The sequence below is a fragment of the Microtus ochrogaster genome, chromosome 18 (assembly GCF_000317375.1).
Source record: "Microtus ochrogaster isolate Prairie Vole_2 chromosome 18, MicOch1.0, whole genome shotgun sequence".
In the NCBI taxonomy this organism is placed as follows: domain Eukaryota; kingdom Metazoa; phylum Chordata; class Mammalia; order Rodentia; family Cricetidae; genus Microtus; species Microtus ochrogaster.
Genome location: NC_022020.1, coordinates 49,813,632 through 49,822,693, shown reverse-complemented (window position 1 = coordinate 49,822,693; position 9,062 = coordinate 49,813,632).

Sequence of the window (9,062 nt, the reverse complement as noted above, 5' to 3'; positions counted from 1 at the left end):
TTTATTTTTATTTTTAGTGTAGGTTCTTAGGGCTATAAACTTCCCTCTTAGAACTGTTTTTAATGTATCTGTGAGGTTTTGTTATGTAGTGTTGCTATTTTCATTTAATTACAAAAATTCTTATTTCTATTTTAATTTTTTCTTTGACCCATTCTTCATTAAGTAGTGTGTTGTTTAATTTTGTGAGTTCAGGTTATTACTAGAGATCTGTTTGCTGTTGACTTTAAGCTCTATTTCATTGTGGTCAGATAGGATACACAAAATCATTTAAGATTTTCTGGATTTGTTAAGATATTTGTTGTTGGGACCATTTGGAGTCCTGGCCTCCAGCTGCTCTTCCCTGCTAGAGATCTTTACTTTCTTTCTGATTTGAGTTGCTGATAGCTGTGTCAAGTTGTTTACCAGCTCTGCTTCACAAGCCCGTGTTGCCTTGGCCTTGAGGATCAGAGGATAAGGTTTCCACCTGTTAGCCCACCTGACTGTGTTGGGTATAAAATCCTCTGTGGTGCTATTTGAATAAGGGGTTTCTTACCATTGACTAAAGGTCTGTGTCTCTGTCTCTCTGTCTGTGCTGTCTCTCTGTTGGTGTGTCTTTGTGTGTTTCAACCTCCAGCCACTTGCCCAAAGCTCGCAAACTGTATGGTAGCGCATAGAGTGCAGGCAGGCGTTGTGCACTGCAATTTGTGTGTCTGTGTGTCTCAGTATATGATCTATTTTAGAAAAGCTTCCACGGGCTGCTGAGTAGAGTGCACGTTCTTTGTTTTTTAAATGGATTTTAATGGATTCTGTTAGGTCCATGTTATATGATTTAATCCAGAGGCTTCTTTTTATTTTTCCCCCAGGTAATCTCTCTACTGGAAAAAGTTAGGTATTGAAATCTTCTGCCATTTCTGAGATTGAGCTTATCAGATCTAGTAATATGGGATATTTTTTTATTGCTGTTGTTTTAAATGAAATTGGGTGTCTCACAGTTTGATGCATACATGCTTAGGAGTTTAATGTCTTCTTGGCAAATTCTTCCCAAGATGAGAGTGATGTCTTCTTTTTCTCTCCTGATTTGTTTTAGTTCGAAGTCTACTTAGATATTAGGGTAGAGACATCCACTTGCTTCCTGCTCCATGTATTTGGATTACTTCAGGTTTGATTTTCCATTGAAAGAATAGGGGTGATTCCAACTCAACCACAAGCAAGAAAGCATGCAAATGGGAGTAGTGCCTGGGTCTGCATAGGCTGGTTAGCAAACTGTACTGTGCAAACTTTTCTTGTGAATGCGGGATGTGGGCTAGCATCATGCACACTGGCTGTACAATTGAGGGATGACAAAGTCAGAAGTTTCAGGGACTCACCAGGCTTGCCCAACACACAGATGGACATGCCACCTGGAGATTAGATACAATGCAGGAGGACAAGAGTTATGGGACTTACTAGTCTGGACCACTACATAAGATGGGAGACCTGGGCTAAGCATGGAGGTTGGATGTAGTGTGGGTGGGCAAAGATCCAGCAGACCCACCAGAGCAGACTGGTGCATCTGGGGCAAGCTTAGTGATTGGGGATGGTACAAGTAGACTAGTATACAAGGACTCATGAGATTGAACCAGTGCATTGGGAGTGTGGCCCAGGTTGGGCTTTGAGTTGGATATAGGCTGCAGGTGGACTTGGGTCAAACCAGTTCATCAAACTAGGCTGGTCTACAGGATGCGTGAATGGTGCCAAGAAGGTTGGAAATGACATCATCAGGGCTCACTAGAGTGGCCTATTGCACAGGATAGGCATTCAGCATCCTGCGTGGGTATCAGAGAGGGTACAGGTAAGCTAAAGTCAAGTGGATTTATCTGGCTGTACTAGAGCCCAGGATGTGCCCCTCAGAACAGGTCTGGAGGCTGTATATGGTGTAGGTGGACTAGGGTCAGGCAGATCCCATCTCAGCCATTCAAGTCAGTACTATTTGTACTCCCTAGATGTAATGGTCCATCTTCCCCCAAAGGCCAGATTTTGTGACAGTGGTCAGAATGTTCTATGACAGCCTTTCCAAGCGTCTGTCTCAACAAAGTAGTGACTCTTACAAAGAGGAGTGCACAGGCATATTTATAACAGCATCATAAAAAGTAGTGAATGTAGAAAGACCCAAAAGTTAAGATTGGCTATATCCATCCTGAACATTGGTTTAATATAAAAGTACATATAACTGAAGGTCATCTAATGAGGAATATGCAGTGGCATGGGGTACCCATTGTGGATACAGAGTCAATGGAGGCAGCAGTGTGGTCTGTGGGTGCTCAACTCTGGCAATTTAAATGTTTTCTTTATCAGTTTCTGTTATTTCTAGTTGCTTTCTCTGATCACTCATTGTATTCATTAAGTGTTGAGAGAGGTTTCTGTCCCGCCCAGTACCATAGAAACACAGAGGCCTACATTACTTATGAACTGGTTGGCCTATTAGCTCAGGCTTTGTTATTAACTAATTCTTACATCTTCCATTAACCCATAAATCTTGTCTGTGTAAGCCATGTGGCTTGGTACCTTTGATCAGTGAGGCATTCTCATCTTGCTTCCTCTGCATCTGGGTGAAGATTGTAGACGGAGCCTTTCCTCTTCCAAGAATTCTCCTGTTCTTGTCATCCACCTATACTTTCTGCCTGGCTACTGGCCAGTCAGCAGTACAAGTGATAAATCTTTACAGGGTACAAGACCATTGTCCCACAGCAATTAGGTACCTCTTATCAAAATGCTCAGAACCCTAAGTGTTTTAGATTTTCATTTTTTTATATTCTGGAATATCACACTCATAAATATATGCATGCATGTATATTTAGAGAGAGAGAGAGAGAAATACACAGACACACAATCTTGGGAATGGGACACAAAATTCTTTTGTGCTTCATATATTCCTATTACACATAGCCTGGCTGGAATCTAAATTTACATATATTTTTAGTGTAATTATATTTGATTATAATCTGGCATGTGAGGTCAGATAAAGAACTTTCCATTTGTAGCTTTATATCTGTACTCCAAAAGTTTCTGAGTTTGAAGTATTTTGGATTTTGAATTTTAGAATTAGGTATATTCACTTTATATTTCCTTTATGCTGTGTATGTGTGTGTTCTTATATAAGTGCAGGTGCTAATGAGGTCACCAGAGGTTGATATTCTTAACCAATCAGTCTATGCCTTATTAATTTGTTTATTTTAATTTATTTAATTAATCCCATTCATTTAGTGAGAGACATGGGGCTCACTGATTTGGCTAGACTTTGCTGGCCAGCAAGCCTTCTACCTGGTTCTCTAGTACTGGGATTATAAGCATAGAGTCTTTGAAAAAATATTGATTTATTTTATGTATATGAGTGACCTGTCTTCACACACACCAGAAGAGGAAATCAGACCCCATTGCAGATGGTCGTGAGCCACCCGTAGCTGAGCCATCTCTCCAGCCCCACAGGCACACACATTTATGCCCAGCATTTTTATGTGAGTACTGAGGATTAGACTCAGCTCTTTATTTTTGTCTGGCAAGCACGTGGCCAACTGAACTGTCTCCCCAGACCCTATGCTATTTTATCTTTTAAAATACAAAATGAAAGTTCTTTTTGGTTGACTATTAGTTACTAGCTAGGAAAAGTTACCAAGCTGTCGCTCAGTTTGGGGGATTATTGGAGCACTCACTCCTTGTGTGCAGTTTGATCTATCATTTTTCTGTGTAAAACCCTTCAGTAGTTCAGAGGAGGAGAGTATTTTTTTTTTTTTTACAAATTTGAAATGCCTTCCTTGTTCCTTATTCTTGAACAATCATATGCCAGGGTATATATGCTTTATTACCTTTTCTCTCAACAATTTGAAAATACTGCTCAATTGTCTTGACATCAGCAAATGGGTGATTTTGCTGATGAAAAGACTGAGTTCAGTTTAATGAACATTTCTTTGTAGGTATTTTTTTTCTTTTTGTCCTCACAGCTTTATATTTTTATCTATAATATTCTGCAGTGTCACTACGCAATGTCTAAGCAGAAATTTATCTTTGTTTATTCTTCTTGGCACTTGGCGCATGCTTTCTAGCTGAGGCTTGTCATCTCTCATCAATGCTTAGCTATTTTCTCTTTGAAAATTGCTTTCCCATCAGTTCCCACAGTTGAGAAATCTGACTACGTGTGCACACGAGATTGTCAATCTATCCTATTTTTAACTGCTGCTTTGCTTTTATAATTGAGGAGAAATTTATTTCCAATGAGATTCATAGGCATCATGTGTGTAATTTGGTGTACACATACACTTGTGAGACCACAAAATCCCAGTCAAGCATATGTTCAGAATCACAGACATTCCCTCTTCCTTCTTCCACACAGGTAACTCTTCCAATTTTTCCCATGGTAGCTCCCCAGTTCTTCAGTGTCCTATAAACAGGACTATTCTGAATCTATTTTGTCTTATCTCTTTCACTCAAAATGTTTTTGAGATAAATCTATTTTATTATATGTGCCAATAGCGAATTCCTTCTTTAAAGTTGAATAGTCTCTCATTGTAGAAAAATACATTGAACTTACATAACCCATTTGCCAGTGTAGGTAGCATGAGTCTTCAGATACGTGGATGAAGGTGTGCCTGGGTGTCACAGCCAGTGAGCTACCCCAGTCTTAGTGATTATAAGTATAAGAATCTCAGGCCACAGTAATTTTAATGATGCCCCAGCTCGGACCATTGAGCCTGGGAGGCATTTAAATCTAAGTCTACTTCTTCCAGGTTTCCCAGATCCTAGCTTTGTTTCAGCAGAGCCCCTGTCAAAGCCATAAAAAGCATGGGGGTTGGGAGACTGAAAAGCACTGACACAATCCAAAGCCCTGGCATGTTTCTCAGGAATTAGGACGGAAGTCTTTGCAAATCAACTCTCTGTCAGTTCCGCCTCTCGTCCCAGACATTTATCCCTGTTTGGTAACACAGGTCCCTCTTATCCAGTTTTTAACAACTTCCCACTTTTCTTCCAGCCGTCTAATCAGAAAGAATCTGATTACATAATGTATGATACTGAAAAGTTAAGGGATGTGATAGGCCAGAAAATGCCTCCCCTGGTTTCCAGGCTGTGATCCGTTTAGTGTCCCTGTTTCCTTAGATCCAAAAGGATGAGTTTACAGGTGCCGTTAAAGACTTTGGGTGTTGGGAGAGTAGGGGAGCCCAGCACAACCAACAGGTTCTCATGAGATGGTCAGGGCAGAGAAGGGGATGTAACAAAAGAAAGATCCAGAAAGGAGGTAAGAGAACAGGGAAGGGAGGAAGTCACTGGGAGATATGGGGGCGAGAGGCCCAGGGCATCTTGTGTTTCTTTAGAATGGAAGAAGGTTCTGAAGCAAAGATGTCAGCAGCTCCTAGGAAAGAGAAAAAAGCAAGGAATAAGATTTCCAAGAGGTTCCAGAAAGACTTCAGTTCTGTTGACCCATCTAGACTTCAGGCATCCCAGAACTACAAGAGAATAAGTTTCTATTATGTTAAGCTGACTTGTGTCAAATTGCTGAAGTGCTGATGGGAAACCAACACAGGGGCTGAAGGTTTTTATCTTCTTAGAAATACTTGAAGTCAACCAGGGGACAAAAGGAGAAGGGAATTACTTCGTCAAATACACAACTCGGCATTGGAAGGGTTTCAGCCTCACAAGCAGGTGGCTGCGTTCTTCAGTTCAGTAATCTTGTAGTATCTTTAACAGACATTTTCATTTCACCATATTGGGGAACTACTACAGAAGTCTTTGGGTTTTTTTTTTTTTTTTGTGTGTGTGTGTGTGTGTTATTCAATCATTTCAACTTTGTGTAAATTTACTTCCAGTTGCTGAGTTTTTTTATTAACTTTCTTCATTTGCATTCCTTTTCCTTGAGTTTTGGGATGGCAGGACAAGCTCAGGAGTGTTCTTCTGGAATTCCTCTCTCGGCACTGCTGCATTGGAGCTGGTTTTTACCTTTCTACAAGTTTCTGTTCTTAAAACTGTTGACTTAGGAAGTTGCTAGCCCTGGAGCAGGTACTAGTTTAGGGTTGGACAGATATGAGAGAGAGAGGAACAAGTGTGGAAATTCATGGATGTTCTCCACTCTGGAGGCTTCATGGGTGTGGGGCACCTGGTCTTAGGCAGAAGCCAGGTTGGTAGAGGGAAGTACCTAAGGCTGGTCTAGTGGAGTCTTGCCCTTCTGTCCTGCAGTCCCAACCAGGTCATGTGACGTTCCTTTAGCAAATTGTTCAGAGAGACAAGTTAAGGTAAGAAATAAAGGTGATTTCCGTTCCGATTCTTCACCGCAGCAATATGTCAGCCGCCCCCAGAGAGGGCGAAAGTAAATGAATCGGTGCTGGAGAGTGAAGGATACCATCCATGCAGAATGGCGAAAGGACTCCCAAACAGCATCTTCATTGATTTTCTTTGTAATTGACACAGCATCTCGGTTTGCCTTCAGGCTTCAGCAAGAGAGAATGGGCAGCCATGTACACAGAGCTTCCCAGTGTTGGAATTTAATAAAAAAAAAAATACCTTCCAAATGTACGCCCTTTCTTCCTCATTGTTCCTCTTTCTCTCCCTCTTCTTTCTGCTTCCTTGGTGTCCCCTCCTTCCCTCTTTTCCTCTGCTCAGTGCCTTCCACCCCCACTTCAAAACAGAAGCATGCACAGTAAATATTACAGTGTGTGCAACCCGGCTGTCACATCGATGACTTTAGGAAAAGAAAAAAAAAGCACATTTCACCTTTCAAGTTGGCTTGAATCTCATTTAGACAAAAGCTCAGTATTTTTCTGAAAAAAACAAAAAACAAAAACAAAGCACAAACAAAGCATAACTCGAGGTGGCCATGTCCTAGAATACATCACTAAAGCGTGATTTCAGGAAGTTCTGTGCTCCCCTCAGGGGCTCCCGAGAATCCCCTGCACAGGATATGGGAGCATGGGTGTCACTCCTAATCTGCAGGTCAGCTTCCCCTGACCTCAGAGGCAGATCCTGGCCCTGGCATGTTGCTGGATATGGATTTCACAGTCCATGGAAGCTGAGGTTGATCTTGTAATTTTCAAGAGTCCCTTGACAAGAGACCCGTTATAGGTATTTAGTAGCTGGGATGGAGGGTTGCTATGGCTTTAAGCTGTCTTCAAGAGGTCTGGGAGCCAAAAAAAGGATGCTGTGCATTAGAGAAAAGCCTTATCAGTGACTATCAGTGGCTGCTGGGCCAAACCTAAGAAGGCTGGATTTGATTCTGGAGAACAGATCTCCTGATAATCTCTTATTGTGGCACACTTGTGTGTATTCCAAGGAATGGGTAAACAGTCAGATATCACCAGAAACATGTACCAGAAAGACACCATTGTGCCAAAAGCTAATCTCGGCACAGAAGAGGCTCACAATGTAGTAGGATACTTTCATCCTTCTCCAACTAGCTCCACCGTCTTTACTTTGCTCTTGCTTTTTTGCTTTAAAGATGCCCTTTAACTTGCCTTGGGAACCATATTTCCTCCTTCAACAGATATCTGTAGAGTTCTATATGTGCCCACCACTGTGCTTTGTGTGATGGATGGAATGGTGGGCATTCAGTCTCTAGTGAGATGGAAAGTAGAAACAGGGTGATCCTCAGAAGTCCATGGACCAGCTAGCCTGTCTTATAGGGGGGTGAACATCAAGAGCACTTCCTCAAACAAGGTGAATGGTAAAGACTAACATGCAAGGCTATCCTTTGGTTTCATACATTACCTGTATTCACAACATGCATAAATATACAAGAGCATACATATACACACCAAACACATCCATTACAAACATGCAGGCGTGTACTTACACATGTATTAAAAAGTAACTCCAGATGTTGTCAAATGTTTGTGCGAAGCACAATAACTAATTGAGAATTTCTACCATAAGAAATTCCATTTGGCCTTTGGAATACCTATGTAGGCAGAACGACTCTAAGACTATTACTGTGAGAAAGCCCCAAAAGCAACTTAGAGAGGAAATGGTTTATCTCATCCCACATGCCCTGGTCACAGTCCATCCATAAAAGGAACTCAGGGCAAGAATTCAAGGCAGGAGCCTGGAAGCAGAAACTTAATCAGAGGCAATGGAAAAATGATTCTTCCTGTATTATTTCTCATGGCTTGCTCAGTTGGCTTTTTTACAGCACCTAGGACCACCAGCCCAGGAACGGCACTGCCCACTGTACACTGGGCCTTCACACATCAATCGTCAGCCAGTTCGCTCTCTGCAACACAAACAGATGGTATTCTGGGCTCAGGATGTCTCTGTTTTCACATCCGCTACTGTCCTTGGTGCTTCTCCCATGGTGCTGGCGACTCTGAAATTCTGGTTCTCCTGCTGTAATTGTGTTGCACTTTGACCAACAGTCATTCCAGAGCTCTCTTCACAGTCTCTGAGCCTGCCACATGGTGCCAAGCTTGAACTTCTCTCCCATTACCCTTCTACCAAAACTGAGGCTAAGGTTTTACAGTGGTGAAGCCTCTCTACAGGGACTCCAGTCCTGCTACGCAGTGCCAAGCCTCAGCAGCTCTCCATGACCCCTTGATGCCTTCAAAACCAAACACCTGAGTGATTCTTACACTGTTAATTTGGCTGCTGGTGTGAGATGGTGCCTCACCCAACTCTGGACTACAGTTTCTCTATAATGATGCAGAGGAAATATCCCAGAAGGTTTTGCCTTCTTGATTGCAAATGATTCATCAGCCTCAGATAACCAGGACCCATTGTTCCAGCCAAGTAGAGTCTCACATGGGTGGTTCTTAGTTAAAAATATCAATGGTCCTGAGAGAGCCTTTAGAGAACTTTCACAAGCCAGGTATCCAGCATCTACATGGCTCCCAGCATGCTTATCTTCCAAGCTCCCACAGAACCGCCCATTGAGCTCTGAGCACCAATGACTTTTTGCAACCCAAAGTCCTAAACACCCCCACAATCCTCTCCAAAACACGTGGTCAGATCTGTCGCAGCAATATCCTCCCACTTGCTATCAATTTCTGTCTTAATTGCAGTTTCTATTGCTGTGATAAGACACGGGTGGCAAAAGTAAGTTGGGGAGGAAAGTACTTATTGCATCTCACTTG